The sequence below is a fragment of the Hyla sarda genome, chromosome 1 (assembly GCF_029499605.1).
Source record: "Hyla sarda isolate aHylSar1 chromosome 1, aHylSar1.hap1, whole genome shotgun sequence".
NCBI lineage: Eukaryota > Metazoa > Chordata > Amphibia > Anura > Hylidae > Hyla > Hyla sarda.
This window is the reverse complement of record NC_079189.1, coordinates 250,683,460-250,711,349: the sequence shown is the minus strand read 5'-3', so window position 1 is coordinate 250,711,349 and position 27,890 is coordinate 250,683,460. Positions and strand designations below refer to the sequence as shown.

At 44.5% G+C, this 27,890-nt stretch overlaps 2 protein-coding genes across 5 annotated transcripts in view; one reads left to right on the top strand and one right to left on the bottom strand.

Annotated features, from left to right (window-relative positions):
- The window catches only part of LOC130367743 (tyrosine-protein kinase ZAP-70), a 318,125-nt gene that overhangs the window by 81,595 nt on the left and 208,640 nt on the right, over window positions 1-27,890 (top strand). For 3 of the 4 annotated variants that reach the window (XM_056570477.1, XM_056570457.1, XM_056570467.1), the window contains one exon: window positions 23,290-23,365. The gene's annotated coding sequence lies outside the window, so the exon portion shown is untranslated. Of the gene's footprint in view, window positions 1-9,701; window positions 9,817-23,289; window positions 23,366-27,890 lie in introns of those variants that run through there. The other variant, XM_056570487.1, reaches the window with a different exon arrangement.
- The window catches only part of ADAMTS10 (ADAM metallopeptidase with thrombospondin type 1 motif 10), a 206,800-nt gene that overhangs the window by 170,176 nt on the left and 8,734 nt on the right, over window positions 1-27,890 (bottom strand). Inside the window, exon 2 of the mRNA XM_056570437.1 lies at window positions 10,524-10,575. The gene's annotated coding sequence lies outside the window, so the exon portion shown is untranslated. The remainder of the gene's footprint in view (window positions 1-10,523; window positions 10,576-27,890) is intronic.

Below are 27,890 nucleotides of genomic sequence, written 5' to 3'. Positions count from 1 at the left end.
TTTTTGGTGCCATATAACTTGATGAAGGATATTCTTTTTTAAATGAATAAGTAAAGTTTATAGCGTTTTGAAATCACACACAGTGGAAGGCTGACCCTCTTTGGTCTTTACATTGACTTCAGTAGATAGAAGAAGGTCCATGGGAGTCTTGCAGCCACCCAGCATCTGCATGAATCTCTTAATAGAATGCTGCTTTGACATGACAGAAGCCATAACACTGCTGTTGTCTAGCAGACAGCACCTGACAGTGGATTTAAAATGGTCCTTAATCTTAAATGACCAGAAGATTTGGCATTATTGCTTTTGCATAATCGTTTAAGGGAACCTGCCACTAGTTTCATGCTGCCAAGGATTCACACAGAACAGCTGTACCATTTCAAAGTAACCATAGTGTGTATGGGGAGAGAGTTGTTGATCAAGCCCAGAACCACGTCAATGACTGTAAGCCCCATTCCAAGCTAAATATACAGACACGCTTTCTCTGAAACAGCACAGCTGTTTGGTTTAGATTCAACATTGTCACTATAAGGAAGTCTGTCAGAGCTTCATGCTGCCCGTGACTCAGACAGCATGAAACTAGTGATAGGTTCCTTTTACTAGTTTCATAATCATTGTTTCATTTCAAGTAACTTTTCAGGATAAGTTGCCCAGTGTTTGTACATGAGTAGCAGCACTATTTATGGCCTTTATATAATTTGTAGATAGCCTTTTTCAGTAGATTCCTGCTCTGCAGACTATATCTATAATTTGCAATTCTTCAAGTGCTGATGGGTGAAGCCCCCTCCTCCCCTCTCTATAGATTCGTATTGCTGGTCTTGCAGACACAGGACAAAGCGGAGAGAGAAACATTTGATAACAGGAGAAAGAAGCATTTGGGCTAATAAGATATATTACAAAGTTTCTTATATTTGCCTGTACTCTTGATCAATGCAAAGTTTGTGAGAGTGTCTATTTAAAGCATTTTGAATTAATCTAAAGTTTTGTCTGTACTTTGTCTTTATTATTACAATCACAGGTGCAACTCCAATAATAATCTGTGTTTAACCCCTTAAGGACCAGGCCATTTTACACCTTAGGACCAGAGCGTTTTTTGAACATCTGACCACTGTCACTTTAAACATTAATAACTCCGGAATGCTTTTAGTTATCATTCTGATTCCGAGATTGTTTTTTGTGACATATGTGAAAATTTTGCATTTTTCTAACTTTGAAGCTCTCTGCTTGTAAGGAAAATTGATATTCCAAATAAAAAAATTTTATTCACATTTACAATATGTCTACTTTATGTTTGCATCATAAAATTGACAAGTTTTTACTTTTGGAAGACACCAGAGGGCTTCAAATTTCAGCAGCAATTTTCCAATTTTTCACAAAATTTTCAAACTCACTATTTTTCAGGGACCAGTTCAGGTTTGAAGTGGATTCGAAGGGTCTTCATATTAGAAATACCCCATAAAAGACCCCATTATAAAAACTGCACCCCCCAAAGTATTCAAAATGACATTCAGTCAGCGTTTTAACCCTTTAGGTGTTTCACAGGAATAGCAGCAAAGTGAAGGAGAAAATTCACAATTTTCATTTTTTACACTCGCATGTTCTTGTCACCAAAGGTAAATATAACCCTACATATATAGTAGGTAAAGGTATGTAGTTGTAATTATGACACCAAAAAGAGAACCACACCACAGAATACACAGCAAAGTAATAGAATATACAAAATCAACTTTATTAATACAATTTAGTAATAAAAATTTCAGATATTAAAATTGGAAAAAAGAATAAATAGGCACTGGTGAACATACAAAGATGTAGGTAAATGGTAGGACACAAATACATCAAAATATGCAAATATAAGGAGTAAATGCCACAATAGCTGATAGGATACAAGGGTGCTGCCTGCCAAAAATATGCAATAAAGGGTGCCAAACCATACCTACACCTGAACCCCAACGATCGTTTCGCTGTTATGCCGCTTCTTCAGCGGCATAACAGCGAAACGATCGTTGGGGTTCAGGTGTAGGTATGGTTTGGCACCCTTTATTGCATATTTTTGGCAGGCAGCACCCTTGTATCCTATCAGCTATTGTGGCATTTACTCCTTATATTTGCATATTTTGATGTATTTGTGTCCTACCATTTTCCTACATCTTTGTATGTTCACCAGTGCCTATTTATTCTTTTTTCCAATTTTAATATCTGAAATTTTTATTACTAAATTGTATTAATAAAGTTGATTTTGTATATTCTATTACTTTGCTGTGTATTCGCATGTTCTTGTAGACCCAATTTTTTTATTTTTACAAGGGGTAAAAGGATAAAATGTATATTTGTTTTTGTAGCCCAATTTCTGTCGAGTAAGCACATACCTCATATGTCTATGTAAAGTGTTCGGCGGGCGCAGTAGAGGGCTCAGAAGCGAAGGAGCGACAAGGGGATTTTGGAGAGTACGTTTTTCTGAAATGGTTTTTGGGGGCATGTTGCATTTAGGAAGCCCCTATGGTGCCAGAGCAGCAAAAAAAAAAAAAAAAACATGGCATATCATTTTGGAAACTAGACCCCTTGAGGAATGTTACAAGGAATAAAGTGAGCCTTAATACCCCACAGGGGTTTCACAACTTTTGCATATTTAAAAAAAAATAATAATAATTTCACTAAAATGTGTTTTTCCCCCAAAATTTCACATTTTTGCATGGGTTAATAGCAGAAAATACCCCCCAAAATTTGTAACCCCATCTCTTCTGAGTATGGAGGTACCCCATAAGTTGACCTGAAGTGCACTACGGGCGAACTACAATGCTCAGAAGAAAAGGAGTCATATTTGGCTTTTTGAGAGCAAATTTTGCTCGGGGGGCATGTCGCATTTAGGAAGCCCCTGTGGTGCCAGAACAGCAAAAAAAAAAAAAACACATGGCATACCATTTTGGAAACTAGACCCCTTGAGGAACGTAACAAGGAATAAAGTGAGCCTTTATACCCCACAGGGATTTCACGACTTTTGCATATGTAAAAAAAAAAAAAAGTTTTTCACTAAAATGTGTGTTTTCCCCCAAATTTCACATTTTTGCAAGGGTTAATAGCAGAAAAGACTCCCCAAAATTTGTAACCCCATCTCTTCTGAGTATGGAGCTGCCCCATAAGTGGACGTCAAGTGCACTACGGGCGTACTACAATGCTCAGAAGAGAAGGAGTCACATTTGCAAACTTTGCTGAAATGGGGGGGACATGTTGCATTTAATAAGCCCCTATGGTGCCAGGACAGCAAAAAAACTAAACAAAACACATGGCATACCATTTTGGAAACTAGACCCCTTGAGGAACGTAACAAGGGGTAAAGTAAGCCTTAATACCCCACAGGGGTTTCACGACTTTTGCATATGTAAAAAAAAAAAAAAAATGTTTTCACTAAAATGTCGGTTTTCCCAAAAATTTTACATGGGTTAAAAGCAGAAAAGACCCCCCAAAATTTGTAAATACATTTCTTTGAAATAAGGACATACCTTCATTTTTGATGATTTTCGCTCCGCGGGTGCACACCAGGTCTTGGAGTGGGAGGTCAGTCAGGGGCCTTGAGCTTATTATAGCAGCCAGGATGTGGGACCCCCCTCAAGGAGCGTTAATGGGGGGAGCACTGAGCCCTATTGGGGACAAAGGGCCATAACTGGGGTAGACAGGTGGGGTACAGAGGCCCGTAATATGGGGTACAGTGGGCCAGAAAATGTATAAATGATAATAAAAAAGGATATATTCCCAGAATGATGACCCAGAGCATAGCCAAAACTAAAAAAAATATGCCCACCCCAAACCCTATGCTCTGAGTCATCATTCTGGGAATGTGATGTGTGTTGCCGTCCCTAACCTGTTGCCTCAAATGCGCACCCGCTCAGGTGGAGAGAGAGCGCTGCGCATTTGAGGCAACATAAAAAAGTCCCCGATGATAGTGACTCAGTGACCTATGACCCATTTTTGAACCCCCCCCCCCCCCCAGAGGTTTTATCAGGTTTTTTTTTAGTCCAGAATACAATCGGGCTTGGGGACCGGTCCCACGGTACCTCGCACAGGGACAGGGGTGCTGCCGTTCCCATGAATAGTGGTGAGTATAAGGACATCCCTCTTATCCTTATACCTGACCGACAACAGGTTATCATGGGTCAGGGCACGAGACTCACCCTTGGAGATAGGCGTCTGGACCAAATTTACAGGGAGGCCTCTCTGGTTTTTCCGCACGGTCCCACAAGCGGACGTGGATCTGGCGGAAAGGGATTTGAACAGAGTGATGCTGGTATAAAAGTTGTCCACGTGCACGTGGTAACCCTTATCCAGCAATGGGTGCATAAGATCCCAAACGATTTTCCCGCTAACACCCAGAGTGGGGGGACATTCTGGGGGTTCAATACGGGAATCTCGTCCCTCATATACTCTAAACTTGCAAGTGTACCCGGAGGTACTCTCGCAAAGTTTATAGAGCTTCACGCCATACCGCGCCAGCTTCGAGGGAATATACTGGCGGAAGATGAGTCTCCCCTTAAAACTGATGAGAGACTCATCTACCGAGAGGTCCCTGAGCGGTACATAGGCCTCCAAAAATTTGGCTCCAAAGTGATCGATGACCGGCCTCATTTTGTAAAGCTGGTTATGGGCGGGATCCCCTCAGGGCGGACATGCCGCATTATGTGCATAATGCAGGCATTTCCGAATGGCCTCGAACCACCTCCGTGTCATCGCCATACTGTAAAGTAGAGGACGTCCCCGCTCCAGTAATGACGACCACTTGTCCTCAAATGTCCTCATTTCCGCTGCATCAATGGCGCGCCATTCATGGGGCCTGGCCAAAAGCGATTCGGGGTGTTGGGCAATGAACTGCTGGGCATACAAGTTTGTTTGCTCCACCATGAGATTGACCAGGCTGTCACTGAAAATAACTTAAAAAAGTCCAGATCAGTGAAGCCAGCAGTGTCAATTCGGATTCCTGAGTTGCCAACAAACTCAGGAATCCGTGGCTGATAACCCTCTGGGGGGCTCCAGACAGGGTCACCGGAAGGGGGCTCCGGTGCACTTGTCTGGGGGGCCGGACTCCTATTACGAGCGGCATTGCCACTCGAACTAGTGTCTGCCACTGGGTCACTCTCATGGGGGGGTGCGTGGCCTCGCCTGGCGGCGTCTCCGCTGCCGTACAGGGGACTCATCATCACCACTAGATGATGAGGAGGGCGAGGAAGAACACAAAAATGTAGGATCTTCCTCATCTCACTGGCTCGGATGGCGCACGCAGCTCCCTGAACCCTTAATAGGACCCGGGGTCAGGGATCAGACTCTAATAGGACCCTTGGGGACCGATTAGAGGGCCAGGGGGGGGTGCTTTTTTTAAACTTTTTTACTTTATTAACCCCTACCTGTCCCTGCAATCCGCTGTCCCTATTCTAAAGCTGGTGAGGGGGCTCCGGAGCTCCGAGGGGGGATCCACGGTCTTCTCCTAACTGCTGCACCCGCTGACTGAACACAGAGAGCGGGTGCAGCAGCGGGAAGGGACCGTTAACCCCTCCTCTGTCGCACTGCTATTGGCTGGACGATCGCCAGCCAATAGCAGCGTTGCTGGGGAGGTGACAGTATTGTCACCTCTCCCCAGCAACAGCCGTTCACCATCACCGATCACCATCTAGTTCCGGGTCATCGGGTCACCACTGACCCGAATGACCGGAATCACCGCAGATCGCCCGCGCGATTTCGCGGACGATCTGCGGCAATCGCCGACATGTGGGGGTCCCGGGACCCCCCTCGGCATTTTCCTAGGATGCCTGCTGAACAATTTCAACAGGCGTCCGGTCTCCCAACCCGCCCGGCGGGATGCGAAATTCCCACGGACGTATGAGTATGTGCCTGGTCCTTAAGACCCAGGGCGCAGGGACGTACTTATACGTGCCTGGTCCTTAAGAGGTTAAAGAAGGGTAGAGACGAAAATAAAGCTACACTCACCCACTTTTGTAGTTTTGCCAAGCGATGTTTTTATTTTTCAGTGTCCGTACAGCAAACGGCATGCAGGTGGCTGGATGTGCGGGGAGCGAGTGCCGAAGGTACTCACGACCAGAAGAAGCGTCATTTCCGATGTGAAACTAGTTGTCTAGTGGTACGCCCCCTGCACCTGAGAGCTTCGGCTCTCGCTCCCCGCACATCCAGCCACCTGAATGCCACTAGCTGTACGGACACTGAAAAATAAAAGCATCGCTTTGCAAAACTACAAAAGTGGGTGAGTGTAGCTTTATTTTCGTCTCTACCCTTCTGTGTTATGACAATACTGTGTTCTTGAGCTAGCACCGTCATAATATTCAACCGGGACTTTTATTTGTTTCATGATAGCTGTTGTATACTCCGCTGCACTGCCTGATTGCCGTTACCTGCTTACATAATCTATGTTTACTTTGTCAGCATTATGGTGACACATGCCAATATGTGCATAAAGATTATATAACCCCCTCCCACAGACTTGCATTGAGTGGGCATGGCCATGATATCATGAGGGGCGTGGCCGACCCCCGCAGCGCAGAAACAGCATTTGGAACATTTAGGTCTGTGAACTGCTCCTTCCCCCTGCAGCGAGAATCTGCCTCATTGGTTAACCCTTCAGGTGCTAACCCATCTCTCCTCCCCTTTTAACCCTTCAGGTGCTGTCCCCACTTTCTTTCCCCTGCTAACCCTTTAGATGCTGTCCCTTTTCTTCCCACTTTTGTTAACTCTTCACAATGCAGTTCCCAATGCAGCTCCCATCCTCCCATTAAAGGGGTTATCCACGGGAGTAACAATGCCGTTTATACAGTTTACATCAGAGCCCAGAGTGTCAGGCTACTGCTCAGCCAATCACTGGTCACAGTAATGTCCAGCTCAGCAGTATGGCACACTGGGCACCAACGCCACTCTGGGCCCAAGCATCATGTTGCAGCTCAGAAAGAGGACTGCAGCCATGGACTGAAGCAGGACACCAGAGGCACCGCAGGAGAGCTGGTGGTCAGTAGATGTATTTTTTTATTTTTATAATGTGGAATAGGCATTGTTAACCCTCCCACAGGATAACCCCTTTAACTCTTTCCTGGTCCGCGAATACCATAAAAAAAAAAATCAAATTAATTGAATAATCAAACAAATAATTGGCTATCTAATTGATTATTAACCAATTGTTAGTTGCAGCCCTAATTGCTATATATGCCAATACAGTGGCATTTGTCAGAGTCTTCTGTTGGGGGTACAAATTGAAAATTTGAAGGCTCAAACAACAGAAGGCTCAAACATAGAGAGCTGAGACAAAGTCAAATACTTTTATGTTCACATTGGGGGAGATTTAGCAAAACCTGTGCAGAGGAAAAGTTGCCCAGTTGCCCATAGCAACCAGAGGCCCTTTGATAAATGAAAGAAGCAATATGAATATTTGCTAGGAAAGCTACTAGCAATACACTGAACGTATATAGACCCTGTTCATTTGAAAAAGGGTACAAAATCATGTCCTTTTAACCTTTAGGCTAAGTTTAAATTTTTTTTTTCTGGCAGTTTTTGGAATACTACCACTAAAGTTTTTTGAGCCAAAGTCAGAAGTGGAACCATAATGGAGGAGAAGTATAAGTTCTTCCTTTACATGTCCTATTCCTTTTGAGTACACTTCTGGCTTTGGCTCAAAAACTGCAGTGGTAGTATTCCAAAAACTGCCAGAAAAAAAAACAAGTGAACTTAGCCTTAGGGTACATTCCCACACGGCGTATTTGCTGTGTATTTGCTGCTGCGTATTTTATTTTCTCTGTTGAAGTCAATGGGTAGGAAAATACGCAGCACCAAATACGCAGTAAATACGCAGCAAAATACGCCGTGTGGGAATGTACCCTTAGACTTGTATGTGTCAACACCCTTTTTTGTTCCTTTAGATTCTGCCTTCTTGTTCAGCAGGTCATGAGAAGATATTTATTTACCATCCCCCCCCCCCCCCCCCCACACACACACCAGTAATGGCACATTTACACTCTACACCTATTATAGTCATCAATTGCTTATTTTTGAGCAATGGTAATGATAATTGGTCAGTATTAATTAGAAGGGTTTTTGCACTGCGTTTTTTAGGCTTTTTTCTGGCATTTTTACCTTTGTGCGGAATTTGCCTTTTTTGGCCCCTTTGGCGTTTTTTTTTCAAAATTGGTTGGGTACCAAAAAAATAAAAAAAATAAAGGATGCAGTAGGGATGAAAAAAAAATTATTTAACGACATTTTTATTAATTATTAATAAAGTGTGTGTGTGTTTCACTTTTTTCTCTCTATTTTTTACATTTATTAGGTAGTAACACTACTCCCAGCATGGAACAGACTGTTCCATGATGGGAGTAGTAGTACCTGTACTAATAGACAGATCGCCCCAGGTGTTACTCCTGACACCCAATGCGATCGTCCATAATAATGCAGAGATGTGGAGCGGCTCTATACAGCACTCACATCTCTGCACTATACTCTGGCCGGCCAGTGATGTGAATATTCATATTCATATTTTCTGCCCAGAGTGGGGATTGGCCGGATGGTTGCAGCCAATCACTGCTCTCAGAGGGAAATATGAGTGATGTTCTATTCACATCACTGGCCGGTGTGAGGTGGAAACCAGTGTTATACTCTCTAATATAACTCAGCCCTGGTTGGGAAACACTAGAATACACACACATAACAGGGACTACAACTCCCAGCATGTGTCATTCAGGATCGCAACAGACCCAGTGTGTTCCATGCTGGGAATAGTAGTACTACCTAAAAAATGTAAAAAAAATAAAAATAGGAAAAAAACACACACACACACACTACATTTTAATTATTGTCGGCTACATTTTTAGTGCCCTGCCCCCCCACATGAATTGATCCCTGTTTAAAAATTAATAAAAAAATTTGGTATAAAAAAGATAAATTTCATTAAATACTATTTTTTCCATCACTACTGTATCTTTTTTATTATTATTTTTTAATGATACCCTACGAAATTTTAATAAAAAAGGTATCTCCATCACTTTTTTGGATCGCTAAAGTCCAAAAAAGAATGTAAACCGCCAGCAAAAACGCCAAAGTTAAAACCCACATGGCGTTTTTCATGGCGTTTTTGCTCTCCCATAGACTTCTATGGGAGGAAAACACCACAATTTCTTAGCCAAAAACGCCAAACTAGGTTTTGTAGGGCATTTTGGAAAACCAGTCTCTGAGCCCAAAGTTACTGAAAAAGGCCAAAAGGATAAAAAAAAAAAAAAAAACGCCAAGCTAAAAAACGCCAGGGGGATCTGGCATTTTGCAGTTTACTATTGACTTGCTGAGTTGCCCATAGCAACCAATCAGGTTGCCCATAGCAACCAAAAAGGCCTGTGAAAAAAGAAAGAAGAAATCTGATTGGTTGCTATGGGCAACTCAGCAAATACTCCTTTTCCATAATTATTATTACAAATAACACCACCATACCGTGCTTGGAAAATACCACCATATCTTGACTGGATAACAAACAAAAGCAAGAAATACTGATCAGACACAGACAAACCAGACCAGTGACAGATTTCGAGTTGTTCTTTTTACTCATGTTCTCTACATGGCCCACATCTTTGTGATGAACTATTTTTGTTGACAATAAGGGACATTGTGGCTGAGGATTATCTATACTGTAGCTAAAAATGAGGGGAACAATTTGGCAGACACCAGAGAGTTTTGTGGCTGGTAATATGGAGGGAATATGGCAGACAACGAGATGTTTTCAGGATGACTATATTGGAGCAATGTGGAAGACACTAGGACATTTTGTGGCTGGTATTATGAAGGAAATATAAGGTAAACACTGAGGGGTATTGGGGATGGCTATATGGGGGCAATCCGGAAGACACTAGGAGGTATTGTGACTTTTATTATGGGGGCAATGTAGAAGAAAGTGGGGACTATTTTAGGCTGCTTTCACACTATAAAATGCATCTGTTTTAAAGATCCGTTAAATGTTCTGTTATGAAAACCCTTAAAATCGGCTGTTAAACGGCCGTTACAAAATTCCATGCGGCCGATACAAAATCCCATTATAGTCTATGGGATTTTTACATAGCCCGTTTTAACCTGTCAAAACCCTGTTCTTAATAACGGACGTTATTTTGAACGGAAGAAATAGGAAAAAAGAACGGAAGAAATAGTGCATGGACAGGTTTTGATAAATCTCCTATATGTTTAAAATGTATGCAAAAGGATACCACAAACACATGTGTCACAAAAATATATGCAACACTGAGCCAAGTTGGTCTTGTTTTGGTTCTGGCTCCACTTCTGATTTTGACTTAACTGGTTAATGACGTGTATACCTGTCCTTGTGCCATTAACGGGGTATGGCGCAGATTCTTGTTGCTGAGGGCTGGCGTTAATAGCCGGCATGTGGTGATCGCCACGGCCGGCTATTAACTCTTTAGATCGCCGCTGTCAAAGCTGACAGTGGTGTCTAAAGGTACCTTTAACTGCTCCCTAGTGGTCCAGTGATCTACTTCTGAAGGAAGGCTTACCTTTGCTCTTGTGTCGGCTGCTGCATAAAGCCTGGCAGGACCTTTGTATACCCTAAAAAAAAAAAAAGTGATCAAAAAGTCAGATCAAAACAATCATGGTACCGATAAAAATTTCAGATCACAGCGCAAAAAATTAGCCCTCATACCACCCCGTATACACAAAAATAATTTTTTTTATAGGGGTCAGAAGAGAACAATTTTAAACATACAAATTTTGATGCATGTAGTTATAATTCTTTCAAAGTAGTAAAATAAAGAAAAAATCATTGTAACAGTATGGACCTACAGAATAAATATAAGGTGTCATTTTTAGTGAAAAGTGCACTGTGTAGAACAGGAAGCCCCCAACAATTACAAAATTGAGGTTTTTTTTTTCTGGGTTCGCTGTAAATTTTGTGGAAATGATTGATGTCATTACAAAGTACAATTGGTGGTGGTGCAAAAAATAAGCCCTCGTATGAGTCTGTAGGTGCAAACTTAAAAGATGATTTTTAGAAGGTGATGAGGAAAAAGCAAAAGTGCAAAAACGGAAAGATCCGTAGTCCTTAAGGGGTTAAAAATTGCAGTGGTTGTTTTCCAAAAAATTGACAGTAAAAGACCAGTGTGGAAACCCAGCCTTACCCTTTTAGAGTTTATGGTCAATGAACTCCTCCTCCAACTCCTCCCACCCATGTGACTGATCACATGGTCCTTTGGCACACACTGACCCAGGGATACATTTGTGCAGCAGTCTAGGTGTTCTGCTTCTTGTACCTCAGAGGTTCTCCTCACATAAGAAAGAGCAAGGACCTCAGACTCACAGGCTGCTGCACTCTACACTGTTAGCTAGTAGTGGTAAGCTGCGGCAGGATCCACAAGTGCAGCAGCCATTACACTGTGGCTTCCCCAAATATAAGGAGGCAGCACCTCACCAGCAATGCTGCTCTGACAGATGGAAGCTTCTAGCGTTTCAGCCAATCTTCTTTATTGCAACCAATCTTCTTCATTGTTTCCACCCTGACATGTGAGTCTTTGTCATTTGTGTCATGTAGCAATTTGTGCACTCATAATAAAATAGCTAAATTTTTGTGGAACTTTCAGTTATATATCAGCAAAATGTGAACACAGCCTTATGTACAGCTTGCTGTATTGTCTCTTGACTAAGCAGGATTGTCTTCTGCAGTGGCCTGACAAAGACAAAAATCAGGAAACGCAAGCTAGACCTTCTTATCTTAGTTCAATGGTCCCGACCTGTCAATCAACCAGGCACATGGCTTGTCCATCTGCCTGGCTTAAGCGATTGATGGGAGCGCCGAACTGGTACCCAGTCAGATAGGGGGGTAGCAAGAAGCCTGCCCTGATTGGGTGCAGAATCTATGTGCACTCCTGAATCCAAATACAGAAAGCAAGATGGAGGGCTATAGCTATCTACAGCAAGGTTTCGGTTAAAGTCACACGTGTAGGGGAATGCTCATTCCTCTACTACAGAGCTTAACCCCTTAAGGACCAAGTGCATTATGACCTTAAGGACCAGAGCATTTTTTCCACATCTGACCACTGTCACTTTAAGCATTAATAACTCTGGGATGCTTTAACTTATGAATGTGATTTTGATTCAGAGGTTGTTTTTTCGTGACACATTCTACTTTAACATAGTGGTACATTTTCATTGGTACTTGCATAATTTCTTGGTGAAAAATTCCAAAATGTCATGAAAAATTTGTAAATTTAGATTTTTTCTAACTTTGAAGCTCTCTGCTTGTAAGGAAAACAGACATACCAAATAAATTATATATTGATTCACATATACAATATGTCTACTTTATGTTTGCATCATAAAGTTGACATGTCTTTACTTTTTGAAGACATCAGAGGGCTTCAAAGTTCAGCAACAATTTTCCAATTTTTTTTAAAAAATTCAGGTTTGAAGTGGATTTGATGGGACCTTTATATTAGAAATACCCTATAAATAACCCATTATAAAAAAAAACTGCACCCCTCAAAGTATTCAAAATGACATTCAGAAAGTTTGTTAACCCCTTAGGTGTTTCACAGGAATAGCAGCAAAGTGAAGGATCTTTTTTTTTTTACATTTTTTTAAATTTTTTTACATTTTTTACACTCGCATTATCTTGTGGACCCAACTTTTTTAATTTTTACCAGGTGTAAAATTTGTAAGGAAATACCTCATATGTGGATGTAAAGTGCTCTGTGGGCGCAGTAGAGGTCTCAGAAGGGAAGGAGCGACAATGGATTTTGGAGAGTGAATTTTTTTGAAATACGTTTTTGGTGGGCATGTCGCATTTAGTAAGCCCCTATAGTGCCAGAACAGCAAAAAATAAATAAATAAATAAATAAATAAATAAATAAAAAAAACACATGGCATACTATTTAGGAAACACCCCTCAAGGAATGTAACAAGGGGTACAGTGAGCCTTTACACCCCACAGGTGTTTTATGACTTTTTGCTAAAGTTGGACATGAAACCCCACGTGTTACCCCAATTTTTTTTTCACAATGGGTAATAAGAGAAAAAAAGCACCCAAAATTTGTAACACCATTTCTTCTGAGTATAGAAATCCCCCATATGTGGTTGTAAAGCGCCATTGGGCTTTTGAAGAGAGAATTTGGTTGGAATGGAAGTCGGGGGCCATGTGCATTTACAAAGCCCCCGTGCTACCAGAACAGTGAACCCCTCCACATGTGACCCTATTTCGGAAAAAACACCCCTCACGGAATGTAATAAGGGGTGCAGTTAGTTTTTACACCCCACTGGCATTTGACAGATCTTTGGATCTGTCATTTTCATGGACCACTGTTCAAAAAATCTGTCAAACACCTGTGGGGTGTAAATGCTCACTGCACCCCTTGTCACATTCCGTGGGGGTGTAGTTTCCAATATGGCATTACATGTGTGTGTGTGTGTGTCGGGGGGGGGTCCACTGTTCTGGTACCATGGGGGCTTTGCAAACATACATGGCCTTCAATTCCAACCAAATTCTCTCTCCAAAAGCCCAATGGCGCTCCTCTTCTGAGCATTGTAGCGCACCCACAGAGCACTTTACATCCTCATATGGGGTATTTCCATTCTCAGAAGAAATGGTGTTACACATTTTGAGGGGCTTTTTTCCTATTAACCCTTGTGAAAATGAAAAACTTGGGGTAACACCAGCATTTTAATGAAAAAAAAAAACAACAACACATTTTTCATTTTTACGTCCAAATTTACATAAAATTCGTCAAACACCTGTGAGGTAGTAAGGCTCACTTTACCCCTTGTTATGTTCTGTGAGGGGTGTAGTTTCCAAAATGGTATCACATGTGGGTGTTTTTTTTTTGGGGGGGGTGGGTTATGTCAGGACTGCTGTAACTATCAGCAACCCCTGTGCAAATCACCTCAAATGTACATGGCACTCTCTCACTCCTGAGCCCTGTTGTGCGCCCGCAGAGCCTTTTACATCCACGTTTACCTCTTGTGCAAATGAAACATATGGGGCAACACCAACATGTTAGTGTAAAAATGTTATTTTATTTTACAATAACATGCTGGTGTAGACCCCAACTTTACCTTTTCATAATTGGTAAAAGGAGAAAAAGCCCCCCATAATTAATTAGGCAATTTCTCCTGAGTATGGAAATACCCCATATGTGGCACTAAACTGTTGCCTTGAAATACTACAGGGCTCTGAAGTGAGAGAGGCGCATATGAGGCCTAAATTAGGTATTTGCATAGGGACGGACCCGGATGCAAGCATTACACTTGCCTCCGGTACCAAAAATATCCTACAGCTGTTTTTCAAACAGGGTGCCTCCAGCTGTTGCCAAACTCCCAGCATGCCTCGACAGTCAATGGCTGTCTGGCAATACTGGGAGTTGTTGTTTTGCAACAGCTGGAGTCTCCTTTTTGGAAACATTGCCGTACCAGACATTTTTCATTTTATTGGGAGGGGTGTAACTGTGTAAGGGGATGTATATGTAGTGTTTTACTTTTTATTTTGTGTAGTGTAGTGTTTTTAGGGTACATTCACATGGCCGGGGGTTCACAACTATTTTCCCGCTAGGAGTTTGAGCTGCAGCGGAAAGTTTGCCACATCTCAAACTTGCAGTGGGAAACTCACTGTAAACTCCTGCCCGTGTAAATTTACCCTGTACATTCACATGGGGGGCAAACCTCCAGCTGTTGCAGAGCTACAACTCCCAGCATGCCCTTTGGCTGGTCGTGAACGCTGGGATTTGTAGTTATGCAACAGCTGGAGGCACACTGGTTGCAAAACACTAATAGTTTGTTACTTAACTCAGTGTTTCGCAACCAGTGTGCCTCCAGCTGCTTAAAAACTACAACTCCCAGGATGTACGGTCTGTCAGTGCATGCTTGGAGTTGTAGTTTGCCACAGCTGGAGGCACACTGGTTGTGGAACACTGATTTAGGGAACAAATGCTTAGTGTTTCGCAAACAGTGTGCTTTCAGCTGTAGCAAAACTACAACTCTCAGCATGCTCTGACAGCCGAAGGGCATGCTGGGACTTGTAGTTATGCAAAAGCTGGAGGCACACTACTACAACTCCCAGCATGCCTTTTGGCTGTCAGTGCATGCTGGGAGTTGTAGTTATGCAACAGCTGGAGGCACACTTTTTTCATTTAAAAAAAGTGTGTCTCCAGCTGTTGCGTAACTACAACTCCCAGCAAGCACAGACAGCCAAAGGGCATGCTGGGAGTTGTAGTTGTGCCTTCTGCTGTTGCATAACTGCTGTTGCTAAGCAAGAGCAGGAGGCATAGCCTTATCTCCTGCTGCTGCGCTTCCTGAAGCTCATTGCCGCCGCTTGTCCTGGGGCCCTGATCCTGCCACAGACTCCGGGAATCGGAGGCCCCAGGTGCCAGTGTCCACTACTGGTGCCCGCTCTCACCCTCCGGAATAGGGGTGGGGCGGGTGTCGTTAGTGACACCCCCAGCAGGGGGTACAAATAAATAATTGGGTGGCATTGTTAGGAGAGGGGGAATCAGGCAGGCAAGTTAAAATTTTACACATTAGATAACAGGTGCTCTTTAATAAATACAGTGGGGCTAAAAAAGTATTCAGTCAACCACCAATTGTGCAAGTTCTCCTTCTTAAAAAGATGTGAGAGACCTGTAGTTTTCATCATAGGTATACCTCAACTATGGGAGACATAGTGAGAAAAAAAATCCATAAAATCACATTGTCTGATTTTTAGATAATTTATTTGCAAATTATGGTGAAAAATAGGTATTTGGTCAATAACAAAAGTTGATCTCAATACTTTGTTATGTACCCTTTGTTGGCAATGACAGAGGTCAATTGTTTTCTGTGAGTCTTCACAAGGTTTTCACACACTGTTGCTGGTATTTTGGCCCATTCCTCCATGCAGATCTCCTCTAGAGCAGTGATGTTTTGGGGCTGTCGCTGGGCAACACAGACTTTCAACTCCGTCCAAAGGTTTTCTATGGGGTTGAGATCTGGAGACTGGCTAGGCCACTCCAGGACTTTGAAATGCTTCTTATGAAGCCACTTTTTCATTGCCTGGGTGGTGTGTTTGGGATCATTGTCATGCTGAAAGACTTAGCCATGTTTCATCTTCAATGCCCTTGTTACGCCGAGCGCTCCGGGTCCCCGCTCCTCCCCGGAGCGCTCGCTACACTCCTCTCACTGCAGCGCTCCGGTCGGTTCCACGGACCCGGGGCGCTGCGATACCGCCTCTGGCCGGGATGCGATTCGCGATGCGGGTAGCGCCCGCTCGCGATGCGCACCCCGGCTCCCGTACCTGACTCGCTCTCCGTCAGTTCTGTCCCGGCGCGCGCGGCCCCGCTCCCTAGGGCGCGCGCGCGCCGGGTCTTTGCGATTTAAAGGGCCACTGCGCCGCTGATTGGCGCAGTGGTTCCAATTAGTGTTTACACCTGTGCACTTCCCTATATCACCTCACTTCCCCTTCACTCCCTCGCCGGATCTTGTTGCCTTAGTGCCAGTGAAAGCGTTTCCTTGTGTGTTCCTAGCCTGTGTTCCAGACCTCCTGCCGTTGCCCCTGACTACGATCCTTGCTGCCTGCCCCGACCTTCTGCTACGTCCGACCTTGCTTCTGTCTACTCCCTTGTACCGCGCCTATCTTCAGCAGCCAGAGAGGTTGAGCCGTTGCTAGGGGATACGACCTGGTCACTACCGCCGCAGCAAGACCATCCCGCTTTGCGGCGGGCTCTGGTGAAAACCAGTAGTGACTTAGAACCGATCCTCTAGCACGGTCCACGCCAATCCCTCTCTGGCACAGAGGATCCACTACCTGCCAGCCGGCATCGTGACAGTAGATCCGGCCATGGATCCCGCTGAAGTTCCTCTGCCAGTTGTCGCTGACCTCACCACGGTGGTCGCCCAGCAGTCACAACAGATTGCGCAACAAGGCCAACAGCTGTCTCAACTGACTGTTATGCTACAACAGTTACTACCACAGCTCCAGCAACCATCTCCTCCGCCAGCTCCTGTACCTCCTCCGCAGCGAGTGGCCGCTTCTGGACTACGACTGTCCTTGCCGGATAAATTTGATGGGGACTCTAAGCTTTGCCGTGGCTTCCTTTCCCAATGTTCATTACACTTGGAGATGATGTCGGACCAGTTCCCCACTGAAAGGTCTAAGGTGGCTTTCGTAGTCAGCCTGCTGTCTGGAAAAGCCCTGGCTTGGGCCACACCGCTCTGGGACCGCAATGACCCCGTCACTGCCTCTGTACACTCCTTCTTCTCGGAAATTCGAAGTGTCTTTGAGGAACCTGCCCGAGCCTCTTCTGCTGAGACTGCCCTGTTGAACCTGGTCCAGGGTAATTCTTCCGTTGGCGAGTATGCCGTACAATTCCGTACTCTTGCTTCTGAATTATCCTGGAACAATGAGGCCCTCTGCGCGACCTTTAAAAAAGGCCTATCCAGCAACATTAAAGATGTTCTGGCCGCACGAGAAATGCCTGCTAATCTTCATGAACTTATTCACCTAGCCACTCGCATTGACATGCGTTTTTCCGAAAGGCGTCAGGAGCTCCGCCAAGATATGGACTCTGTTCGCACGAGGCGTTTCTTCTCCTCGGCTCCTCTCTCCTCTGGTTCCCTGCAATCTGTTCCTGTGCCTCCCGCCGTGGAGGCTATGCAGGTCGACCGGTCTCGCCTGACATCCCAAGAGAGGACACGACGCCGCATGGAGAACCTCTGCCTGTACTGTGCTAGTACCGAACACTTCCTGAGGGATTGTCCTATCCGCCCTCCCCGCCTGGAAAGACGTACCCTGACTCCGCACAAAGGTGAGACAATCCTTGATGTCCACTCTGCTTCTCCACGTCTTACTGTGCCTGTGCGGATGTCTGCCTCTGCCTTCTCCTTCTCTTCTGTGGCCTTCTTGGACTCTGGATCTGCAGGAAATTTTATTTTGGCCTCTCTCGTCAACAGGTTCAACATCCCAGTGACCAGTCTCACCAGACCCCTTTACATCAATTGTATAAACAATGAAAGATTGGACTGTTCCATACGTTTCCGCACGGAGCCCCTTCTAATGAGCATCGGATCTCATCACGAGAGGATTGAACTTTTGGTCCTCCCCAATTGCACCTCGGAAATTCTCCTTGGACTTCCCTGGCTTCAACTTCATTCCCCAACCCTGGATTGGTCCACTGGGGAGATCAAGAGTTGGGGGCCCTCTTGTTCCAAGGACTGTCTAAAACCGGTTCCCAGTAACCCTTGCCGTAACTCTGTGCTTCCTCCAGTAACCGGTCTCCCTAAGGCCTATATGGACTTCGCGGATGTTTTCTGCAAAAAACAAGCGGAGACTCTACCTCCTCACAGGCCTTATGATTGTCCTATCGACCTCCTCCCGGGCACTACTCCACCCCGGGGCAGAATTTATCCTCTCTCTGTCCCAGAGACTCTTGCCATGTCTGAATACGTCCAGGAGAATCTAAAAAAGGGCTTTATCCGTAAATCCTCCTCTCCTGCCGGAGCCGGATTTTTCTTTGTGTCCAAAAAAGATGGCTCTCTACGTCCTTGCATTGACTACCGCGGACTTAATAAAATCACGGTTAAGAACCGCTACCCCTTACCCCTCATCTCTGAACTCTTTGATCGCCTCCAAGGTGCCCACATCTTTACTAAATTGGACTTAAGAGGCGCCTATAACCTCATCCGCATCAGAGAGGGGGATGAGTGGAAAACAGCATTTAACACCAGAGATGGACACTTTGAGTATCTGGTCATGCCCTTTGGCCTGTGCAACGCCCCTGCTGTCTTCCAAGACTTTGTTAATGAAATTTTTCGTGATCTGTTATACTCCTGTGTTGTTGTATATCTTGATGATATCCTAATTTTTTCGGCCAATCTAGAAGAACACCGCCAGCATGTCCGTATGGTTCTTCAGAGACTTCGTGACAATCAACTCTATGCTAAAATTGAGAAATGTCTGTTTGAATGCCAATCTCTTCCTTTTCTAGGATACTTGGTCTCTGGCCAGGGACTACAAATGGATCCAGATAAACTCTCTGCCGTCTTAGATTGGCCACGCCCCTCCGGACTCCGTGCCATCCAACGTTTTTTGGGGTTCGCCAATTATTACAGGCAATTTATTCCACATTTTTCTACCATTGTGGCTCCTATTGTGGCTTTAACCAAAAAAAATGCCGATCCCAAGTCTTGGCCTCCTCAAGCGGAAGACGCCTTTAAACGACTCAAGTCCGCCTTCTCTTCGGCTCCCGTGCTCTCCAGACCTGACCCATCTAAACCCTTCCTATTGGAGGTTGATGCCTCCTCAGTGGGAGCTGGAGCTGTCCTTCTACAAAAAAACTCTTCCGGGCATGCTGTTACTTGTGGTTTTTTTTCTAGGACCTTCTCTCCGGCGGAGAGGAACTACTCCATCGGGGATCGAGAGCTTCTAGCCATTAAATTAGCACTTGAGGAATGGAGGCATCTGCTGGAGGGATCAAGATTTCCAGTTATTATTTACACCGATCACAAGAACCTCTCATACCTCGAGTCTGCCCAACGGCTGAATCCTCGTCAGGCCAGATGGTCTCTGTTCTTTGCCCGATTTAATTTTGAAATTCACTTTCGGCCTGCTGATAAGAACATTAGGGCCGATGCTCTCTCTCGTTCCTCAGATGCTTCTGAAATTGAACTCTCTCCTCAACACATCATTCCTCCTGACTGCCTGATTTCCACTTCTCCAGCCTCCATCAGGCAAACTCCTCCAGGAAAGACCTTTGTTTCTCCACGCCAACGCCTCGGAATCCTCAAATGGGGTCACTCCTCCCATCTCGCAGGTCATGCGGGCATCAAGAAATCTGTGCAACTCATCTCTCGCTTCTATTGGTGGCCGACTCTAGAGACTGATGTGGTGGACTTTGTGCGAGCCTGCACTATCTGTGCCCGGGATAAGACTCCTCGCCAGAAGCCCGCTGGTTTTCTTCTTCCTCTGCCTGTTCCCGAACAACCTTGGTCTCTGATTGGTATGGATTTTATTACTGACTTACCCCCATCCCATGGCAACACTGTTATTTGGGTGGTCGTTGATCGATTCTCCAAAATGGCACATTTCATCCCTCTTCCTGGTCTTCCTTCAGCGCCTCAGTTGGCTAAACAATTTTTTGTACACATTTTTCGTCTTCACGGGTTGCCTACGCAGATCGTCTCGGATAGAGGCGTCCAATTTGTGTCTAAATTCTGGAGGGCTCTCTGTAAACAACTCAAGATTAAATTAAATTTTTCTTCTGCATACCATCCTCAATCCAATGGACAAGTAGAAAGAATTAACCAGATCTTGGGTGACTATTTACGACATTTTGTTTCCTCCCGCCAGGATGACTGGGCAGATCTTCTACCTTGGGCCGAATTCTCGTATAATTTCAGAATCTCTGAATCTTCCTCCAAATCCCCGTTTTTCGTGGTGTACGGCCGTCACCCTCTTCCCCCCCTCCCTACCCCCTTGCCCTCTGGTCTGCCCGCTGTGGATGAAATTTCTCGTGATCTCTCCATCATATGGAGAGAGACCCAAAAATCTCTCTTACAGGCTTCTTCACGCATGAAGAGATTCGCGGATAAGAAGAGAAGAGCTCCTCCCATTTTTTCCCCTGGAGACAAGGTATGGCTCTCCGCCAAATATGTCCGCTTCCGTGTCCCTAGCTATAAGTTGGGACCACGCTATCTTGGTCCTTTCAAGATTTTGCGCCAGATTAATCCTGTCTCTTACAAACTTCTTCTTCCTCCTTCTCTTCGTATTCCTAATGCCTTTCATGTTTCTCTTCTTAAACCACTTATCATTAACCGTTTCTCTCCCAAATCTGTTCCCCCCACTCCTGTCTCCGGCTCCTCGGACATCTTCTCCGTCAAAGAAATTTTAGCATCTAAAAAGGTCAGAGGGAAAACCTTCTTTTTAGTGGATTGGGAGGGTTGTGGTCCAGAAGAGAGGTCCTGGGAACCTGAGGACAATATCCTGGACAAAAGTCTGGTCCTCAGGTTCTCAGGCTCCAAGAAGAGGGGGAGACCCAAGGGGGGGGGTACTGTTACGCCGAGCGCTCCGGGTCCCCGCTCCTCCCCGGAGCGCTCGCTACACTCCTCTCACTGCAGCGCTCCGGTCGGTTCCACGGACCCGGGGCGCTGCGATACCGCCTCTGGCCGGGATGCGATTCGCGATGCGGGTAGCGCCCGCTCGCGATGCGCACCCCGGCTCCCGTACCTGACTCGCTCTCCGTCAGTTCTGTCCCGGCGCGCGCGGCCCCGCTCCCTAGGGCGCGCGCGCGCCGGGTCTTTGCGATTTAAAGGGCCACTGCGCCGCTGATTGGCGCAGTGGTTCCAATTAGTGTTTACACCTGTGCACTTCCCTATATCACCTCACTTCCCCTTCACTCCCTCGCCGGATCTTGTTGCCTTAGTGCCAGTGAAAGCGTTTCCTTGTGTGTTCCTAGCCTGTGTTCCAGACCTCCTGCCGTTGCCCCTGACTACGATCCTTGCTGCCTGCCCCGACCTTCTGCTACGTCCGACCTTGCTTCTGTCTACTCCCTTGTACCGCGCCTATCTTCAGCAGCCAGAGAGGTTGAGCCGTTGCTAGGGGATACGACCTGGTCACTACCGCCGCAGCAAGACCATCCCGCTTTGCGGCGGGCTCTGGTGAAAACCAGTAGTGACTTAGAACCGATCCTCTAGCACGGTCCACGCCAATCCCTCTCTGGCACAGAGGATCCACTACCTGCCAGCCGGCATCGTGACAGCCCTTGCTGATGGAAGGAGATTTTCACTCAAAAATCTCACGATACATGGCCCCATTCATTCTTTCCTTTACACGGGTGAGTTGTCCTGGTCCCTTAGCAGAAAAAAACAGCCCCTAAGCATGATGTTTCCACCCCCATGCTTCACAGTAGGTTTGGTGTTCTTAGGTTGCAACTCAGCATTCTTTCTCCTCCAAACACGTTGAGTTTTTACCAAAAAGCTCTACTTTGGTTTCATCTGACCATATGACATTCTCCCAATTCTGGATCATCCAAATGCTCTCTAGCAAACTTCAGAGTGGCCCGGACATGTACTGACTCAAGTAGGGGGACACGTCTGGCACTGCATGATTTGAGTCCCTGGCAGCGTAGTGTGTTACTGATGGTAGCCTTTGTTACTTTGGTCCCAGCTCTCTGCAGGTCATTCACTAGGTCCCCCCGTGTGGTTCTGGGATATTGGCTCACCGTACTTGTGATCATTTTGACACCACAGGGTGAGATCTTGCGTGAAACCCCAGATCGAGGGAGATTATCTGTGGTCTTGTGTGTCTACCATTTTCTAATAATTACTTCCACAGTTGATTTCTTCACACCAAGCTGCTTGCCTATTGCAGATTCAGTCTTCCCAGCCTGGGGCAGGTCTACAATTTTGTTTCTGGTGTCCTTCGACAGCTCTTTGGTCTTGGCCATAGTGGAGTTTGGAGTGTGACTGTTTGAGGTTGTGGACAGGTGTCTTTTATACTGATAACAAGTTCAAACAGGTGACGTTAATACAGGCAATGAGTGGAGAACAGAGGAGACTCTTAAATAAGAAGTTAGGGGTCTGTGAGAGCCAGAAATCTTGCTTCTTGGTAGGTGACCAAATACTTATTTTCCACCATAATTTGCAAATAAATTCTTTTAAAATCAAATTTTATGGAATTTTTTTTCTCATTATGTCTCTCATAGTTGAGGTATATCTATGATGAAAATTACCGGCCTCTCATCTTTTTAAGTGGGAGAACTTGTACAATTGGTGGCTGACTAAATACTTTTTTGCCCCACTGTATGCAGGACTAACGTGCACCGGTCACAGGAACAGAAGACAGAAGAATTTTAATGGAAAGTATAAATATCTTTGTACCATGTTATTATGATTCTCAGTTATTATCTTTTAATGGAAAGTGTTTTCTCAAACATTTTTTCCAGCTATAGACAACCCCTTCACCACCACTAAAGATCAGGAAACCTACCTATATGTATTATTATTATTATTATTATTATTATTATCATCATTGGCAACACTATAAGCGATTTCTATGATTTTCTATAAAAGAGTTCAACTTACTGAACAGCATCACTTACAATATGCTAAATATTGATAGTTTATGTCTGATCTGGGCTTTTAGTGAACCTGCCTTATGGATAGTTTGTTTCTGTAACTGTACCATAAAATAGAGATTAACGTTGTATCTAACAGACTGAATAATAAGGTTTATGTGGATCTGTGTATGTAAGGAAAACATTGTATGTGCGAAAATATAATCATAATATAATTATGCTTCTTCTCTGTTAGGGCAGGATAGTGAAGCCTGATAATACAGCTGATAAAGAGCAGAAATAGGAATGGAGCCAAATTCCTAAGACATTTAGTAAGTAATTGGCCTAAATCATCAGCCTTATAGTCAGGACTGAAAAGTAACAGAACGCCACGCACATATTTATGTAGAAATATAAACTGATATACTGGATGTGAACAGGTCTTTTTGTATATTGTATACATTACTCTCTCTCCTCAAATTATTATTTTTTTTTAATATCTAAGGCTAGGCTCAGACTATGGAATCTCCAGGCCGAAAATTTCTGCCCGGAGATTCCGAGTGCGGCCAGCGCCGGCTGAATCAGTCGGCGCTAGGACCGGGCGAACACTGCAGTCTCCAATAGAAAGCAATGTGTTCCGTGCGGATTTCCGCCTGAAGAAAGAGCACTGCCTTTCTTCAGGTGGAAATTTCTAAGCGGATTTTCTGCTTCACAAATTCCGAAGTGTGAATTTGTGAACGGAAACCCATTCACTACACTAGCAAGCGGAATTTCTGACGGAAATTTTACGTCTGAATTTCTGTCGGAAATTCCATAGTCTGAACCTAGCCTAACATTTCAATGTTGGGCGTGCATGCCCATTTTTGGTTTTCTATGCTATGCCAATAAGGGACAGTTGGAAGCCCCCCTAAACAAAACAAACAAATTCCATGAATCTAATTGTAAAACGTTTAATTGATCTGCAAGTGCAATGGTGAAGAACTGAATAAACTATATTAGAAAGGTCTTACCTTTTACCTATACAGTGATCAGAGGTTATCTGCCATAACTACCTTTAATCTGTGAAGGAACCGGTCAGACTGTCTGCAGCACGACTATGGAGCACATAATGTATTACACTGTGTTATGTATTACACAAGTCTGTTATGCATAGCCACAGGTGCCACACATACCTCTGCATTTTATCTGGCTAACTCATGTGGGTTCCTTAAAACAAAAATGGGGTTTCTAAAACAGGCAATATATTTATACTTTATATACAAGACAGGACAACCTATCTCATAATAGTAATGTAATAGAAAGACTCCAACTATTTCTCAATCCTGGCTGTAAACTGCTTTACAAACAGATTTCCCAGGTTCCAACTTCCATGCACTTTATTGCCAAATGTAACCTTGAAAGCATGTATTTATATGTATTTATATGAAATAATCTGTAAGTAATGTGATGTCCAAGTGCTTTACACAGTGGGTCAATCTCCATGAAAAATCTATGGAACAGTAGACACAAGCCTGTATCATAGAAACTTAGAAGATTATCTGCAGATAGTCCATCTAGTCTGCACTTATAGAGTTTCCATGTCCCTGACATTCTACAAAAAAACTTTTGACTTTTTGCATGGACATGTCAGAAGTTTTGATCAGTCAGGGTCTGAGTGTTCGGTGCTCTACACCCTGACTCCTTGAGATCTTCATGATTCTGTACAATATCAGCTCCATTATCAGTCTATGTTGTGTGTCTTGTGCAGTGAGACAGAGATCGCAGGGAAATAAGCGCTTAACCATATGCTTCTCTCAGCTATATCTAGAGATCAGTGGGGTCTGAACACTCACACCCTGACTATTCACAACTTTGACTTGGCAAATTTTTAGAATTACAGAAACTTTAAATTCACTTACTGTAGCTTTACCAACCAAATCTGTTTGTTAAACATTTACTATTCTCTCAGTAAAATAATATTTTTTTATTTTGTTTTGTGGTCTTTGTGATCAAATCTCAGATTGTAATCCCTTGTTCTTGTGTTTCTTGTTAAAACACCTCCCGCCTAAACCTTATTCAATCCATTAAAGGAGTTATCTGGGGTAAAAAAAAATGTATTCCCTATCCATAGATAGTCCGTAGACTTATCGGATAAGTGTCAGACTGTGGGGAGGGGGGGGGGGGGGTGATTCCCAGTGGTCAGACCTCCCACGGTATGCATGTGGTGTGTCGACCACAGCACGAAGCTGTGGCCCACATGGATAAGTTTTGTTATACTGGACAACTCCTTTAATGTATTTAAATATTTTCATCAGGTCCCCCTTTCCTAAAGATTATACTAATTTAGCCCTTCAAAGTGTCTCTGTCCTTTAAGTTACCTTTGGGCATGTTGCAGGGACATGTCAAAATTTAAGATCAGACAGGGTCTAAGTGCTCAGACCCCCTCCAATCATTAGTCATAGCCAGTTGAAGTGTCTGGCGCATGCTTCACTCTTTATTTCGGCACACAGTCTGATTACAGGAGAAACTGTGTGCCTAAATAATAGTCTAGGGGAAATTTCTAGATGTGGTCTCACTATAGCTCTGTTATGAGGCTAGCTATATAACAAGGATTTTCATTGCTTTCCCTACCTCCTGGCTGTACTGCCCTGTCATTTTGAGGTTGTCATAAGTCAATAACTCTAAATCATCTCTTCTGAAGTCTATACTAACACAAAAATGCCAATATGATACATTTGGAAACATTGAACTGTAGTGTCCATTGCTCTGATCACTTTTCTAATAAAGCTAAATAATTCTCCATATTACTGACTCCCCCATGAATATGAACCCTATTCCATACTGTTCTGACAAAAATGCAAACCTTGCCTACCAAACATTTTTCTATGTTACTTGCAAACATATTAAAAAGAACAGGACCTCCCCCAGTAGGTTGGAGACTCCATTGGGCCTTTAGCTCAGTGCTCAGTTGTCTAGTTCTTGACATTGTTGTATTTAATAAGTGCCGCGGCATTGTTTCTGCTGCTACTCCTTTCTGTCCTCTTGGTCTTGGTTCTGGTGTGATTTTCTTCTATCTTTTCCTTGGTCTTTCTTCTTCTTTTCTTTGCCCACATGTGGTACCTACTCCTACGATTGCTGGGGGGGATCCTGGCAGACATGGGAGCACTGTTACTCACCTTTTCCATGGCAGAGCTTAGCATCGCTTCCTTCAATTCCCAGAGACTCAACACACCGGCGAAGCAGACACAAATCCTACACCATCTTCACAAACGTAAGGTACATATTGCTTGTTTCCAGGAAACCCACTTTAAGAAGAGACACACTCTGGCCATTAAGAGCCAACACTACCCTGTTTGGTTCTGTGCCAATAACCTTGAGTCTGGATCCAAGGGGGTTGCTATCGCCATTCATAAATCCCTAGCCTATCATGTCCTTGACATTCTCCTTGATGCACATGCCAGATATGTCATACTTTCCCTGTCGGTGGGAGGTTGGGCCTTCACCAATGCCTATGCCCCAATCAGAGACAATCTGAATTTATTGCCGGTCTTATTGACCTTGCCCTGCCTGCAGTTCGGAGGACTGCAGTCCAGTGCGGAGACCTGAATCTGAATCATACCCTGGATTATTCTGTGGGTCACTCCAGCTTCTTTTATGCAGCCATTAAACGTGTAAAACCCTTCCTCGCTCAGCTACAGCTGTGCGATTCTTGCCATCTCCCACATCCCGCTGATAGAGATTATAGTTTTTTCTCCTCCCCGCATGGTTTCTGTAGTTGTCTGGACAATGTGTTGGTTCAATATAGAGCCCTCTCCTGGCTGTCCTCCTCCTCTAATATGAGCATCCTATGGTCTGATCATGCCCCAGCTTGCTGCTCCCTTTAACTTCAATTCCTGACAAAATCCACATGGTTGTGGAGTCCTTACTTCTGGACTCAGTTTGTATGGCCGATCTGACTGGGGTTGTTTCCAGTTTTGTGATCATGCCACAGACTCCACTGCCCCCTTTTTCCAATGGGAGGTGCTTAAGTGCATCCTCTGAGGAGTTCTTATTAAACATGGCTCAAGATTGAAGCGGAAATAGGCTTACACCTTTTGTCTCTTTCTTCTCTGACTTAAGATCTATTCTAAATTATTGGCCAACCGGTTAAATACTATCCTTCCCACCCTGGTTCATCTTGACTAAGTGGGGTTTGTCCTGGGGAGAGAAGTCAGAGATAATACTATTAAAACGCTGGATCTCAAACATTATTCATATCTCATTATATACCTCTGATGATCCTTTCCTTTGATGCCGAGAAGGCCTTTGATCGGATCTCCTGGTCCTCCCTGGCACGAACCCTACAGCTTTGGGCTGTTTGTTTGGTCCTCTGCTCCTCCCTGACTTAAGCATCTCACAAGACCCATCCTAAATTGTTAAGTGGTGTGGCCCTTCCAGATTGCCCTTTGTATTACCTGGCCTGTGCTCACACCCACGTTTTGGTCATGTTCCATAATGCCAAATCTAAATTATGGGTCCACCTAGCAGAAAAAATTTGCCTCAAGGTCCTTTCCATCCTTCTGTGGACCTGGTCCCGGCTGCACAGGATAGCCTTCCCACCTCCTATTTCCTGCGCCATACCCTAGCCTCCCTAAAATCAACGGTGGGAGGCACATGCCTTGTTGATCGCACAGGTTCCCTCCTTCCCATAACTGATTACCCACAGTTTTCGCCAGGGACCTATTCGGCTGGAAGTTTCTTTGGGGCTTCCCCATCTCACTCTCTCCGCTTCTCCTATGTCTTAGCTGGTGGTGTTCTTAAGTCCGCAGATGCTCTGATAAGCGACTGCCCGTCATCCAGGCGTGCTCCTTTTGCATACCTCCAGCTACACCATTTTTG